Source organism: Macaca mulatta, chromosome 13 (assembly GCF_049350105.2).
Source record: "Macaca mulatta isolate MMU2019108-1 chromosome 13, T2T-MMU8v2.0, whole genome shotgun sequence".
NCBI classification, from domain to species: domain Eukaryota; kingdom Metazoa; phylum Chordata; class Mammalia; order Primates; family Cercopithecidae; genus Macaca; species Macaca mulatta.
This window is the reverse complement of record NC_133418.1, coordinates 38,958,792-38,961,707: the sequence shown is the minus strand read 5'-3', so window position 1 is coordinate 38,961,707 and position 2,916 is coordinate 38,958,792.

Sequence of the window (2,916 nt, the reverse complement as noted above, 5' to 3'; positions counted from 1 at the left end):
TTATTGAATCTGCTAAAGGAAGCAGAGGTGGCCTGCACGAGGGAGGCCCCACGGTTCTCAAGTGTCATAGGGCAGACTAGCCTGGAGTTATGGAGATGCAGGAGCCAGGACCGGGCGGAAAAGGCCAGTCGTTTCTACCCCAGATTGAGGCTTTTACTTTCAGATGCTCTGTGTCGGTGGAGGCCAGGCCGAGTGGCTGATTTTTGTTTTGATTTGTGGGAGTTGGAGTGGGGAAGGGAGGGAGGCTCAGTGCTGTCTCACACCCTATTAAATGAGGAGAATGGAGTCCATTGCCTACTCCTCCAACACCTACTTAGGTACAGTGCTCCCAGGGGAGTGATGAGCCTGATTTTGAGAGCTTGGTGTTGTCTAGAGGAGGGGAGACAGTGGGCCCCGATCTGATGCTCCAGTCTAGGGTCAAAGCTAGGGAAAGCTGAACAGTGACGCTCAGAGAAGACAGGACGGCAGGGCAGGCGAGAGCTTGGGGGATGGTGGGAGGTGGAGGGGCGCTCCAGGTCCCCAGGCGGTCAGGCGGAGCTTGGGACAGGGCGCGGACCCCGAGGCCCAGGGAGCTCCGGGTGGCCGGCGGCCTGCAGGCGGGCGAGGGCGTCGGGCGGCGCAGGGCAGGCCACGGGGCGGGGGCGTCTCGGGCCCTGGCGTGGCGCCCGGAACACCCCGTGCCGGAAGCTCCATGTGACCGTGACTCCGCAGAAGCCGCAAGCGCCGCGAAACAAAGGGCGGCTCTGCGGCTGCCTCGCGCTCAGGCTGGCACCGAGGGCCCGGACCCTCATCCCACTCCGCACCCCCGGGCCTGCTGGCCCTGCTTGCCCTGCGACCCTGGGCTCTGGCAGGGCCGGGAGGCGCGGGAATCCCGCTGCGGATGGGGCCGGCGGGCGGGCACTGAGGACACTGAGAGGCAAGCGCGAGGCTGGGGGCGGGGTGCGGGGCGGCAGGGCGTGGACGGTCTCCGTCACTGCCGGCTCCTGCGGATTACTGCCTTGGAACCTTCATTTCTTGCTTGTAATAAGGGGAAGATAATCGTCCCTACGTAATCGTCCTCCGGTTAGGAAGCTTAAGTGAGACATGCCACATAAAGGGATGCCTGCGTAAAGGGGTGCCCGATGGGGGGAAGGAAACACCGAATTCGGGGCAATTAGCTGCCACTGTCAAAATCGCTGGGAAGGCACAGTTATCGGCCAGGGCACCAGGAAAGGGTACGGGCTGGGGCAGCCGGCATAGGGGTGGGGAGCGGGGGGCGGGGGGCGAGTGGACACCGCTGTGTGTATGTGAGGAAGAGACCAGCAGCGGGGGCCTCTAGCAGAAACAGGAGAATAGGAGACCCCAAGACACGCCCTCAGCCTCACTGGCCCCTCCCTGGCCCTCTCCAGACCCCGGCCTCCGTCCTCCACACCTTCCCCAGCCTCATCCCGCAGGCCCGCAGGGGCTGTGGAAGCTGGGGAGCTTGGCACCTTGGGCTGGGACTCAGAGTACAGTCAGCCCCCTAGTATCTCCACAACAGCTTTACAGGTTCCACTTTCCTAGGGGAGCTCTCCACTCTGTGGCCACAAAGGCCTGGGGGCTCAGGGGCCTGTTATTACTGAGCCCCACAGCCATGAGGCCTTAAGTCAGGGGAGTAGAAGTTACAGCCCAGAGCTCCTGAAGTTAATGGCCCAACAGGGACTCTGATTTTTCCCAGCTTAGGGACTAACTTCAAGGAACTAGCCTCCATTCCTCCCCTCCCTGGGGAGAAAGAGAGGAGGAACAGCCAGGCAGTGGGACAGTGTGTAACTGGGGCCCTTGAGGGCAAAAAGGAACATGTTGCCTGCCCAGTGCCTCCTAGGCTTGCAGGCCTGAGCAGATGGCTCCTTGTCCGGGGAGCCTTCACCACTCCCCCAGCCTGGGCCCAAGTACTTAGGCCATCATCTCTTCACTCCCAGGACAGACCGGCTACTACTACCCACTACTGTGTATTCAGGGCCTGGAATACAGTAGGTGGCGCATATTTATTGAAAGAGTCATCAAATAGGTCAAGTCTATTCTGGATTCCTCTAAAGCTGATAACATTCTTTTATCAGGGCCTCCTTTGTTAAGAGAAAAGTCCAATCCAGTGCTGTCCAATAGAACTTTCTGTGACGATAGAAATGTTCTGTATCTGCATTGTGGAGTACAGTAGCCACCAGCCACTGGGGGTCATCGAGCACTTGGAATGTGGCTAGTGTAACTGAGGAACTGAATTGTTCATTGACGATTTAATTACTTTTAAATAGCCACATATAGCCAGGGATTCCAAGTCTCGTGCCTTCCCAAGTGTGAGGGGCAGTGGGAAAGCTGGAGAGGTCGGCAGGGGCTAGGTCTGGAGGAGCCTGGGAGGCCTCCATAAGGCACTGGGGAGTCATGGAGGCTCTGAGCAGGGGTGGATGCAGGAGGGATGATGGTATCCTAGGAGCATCTCTCTGGTTGTGTAGTGCTGAATGGGCCAGAGGGGCCGCATAGAGGCCGGGGGAATATTTAAGGGCTGATATTTAAGAATGATATTCTTATCATTCAGGTGAGACATCACTCTCCTTGATTTTTCACCATGCCAGCATCCCTCCAAGTACCCCATCCCCATTTCCTCCCACCCAGCAGGCCAGATTCTAGAAAATTCTAGGCAGGGTCACCAACCAGGGGATTAAGTCTTTGAGAAGTGCCGTTTGGGCCGGGCGCGGTGGCTCAAGCCTGTAATCCCAGCACTTTGGGAGGCCGAGACGGGCGAATCACGAGGTCAGGAGATCGAGACCATCCTGGTTAATACGGTGAAACCCCGTCTCTACTGAAAAGTACAAAAAACTAGCCGGGCGAGGTGGCGGGCGCCTGTAGTCCCAGCTACTTGGGAGGCTGAGGCAGGAGAATGGCGTGAACCCGGGAGGCGGAGCT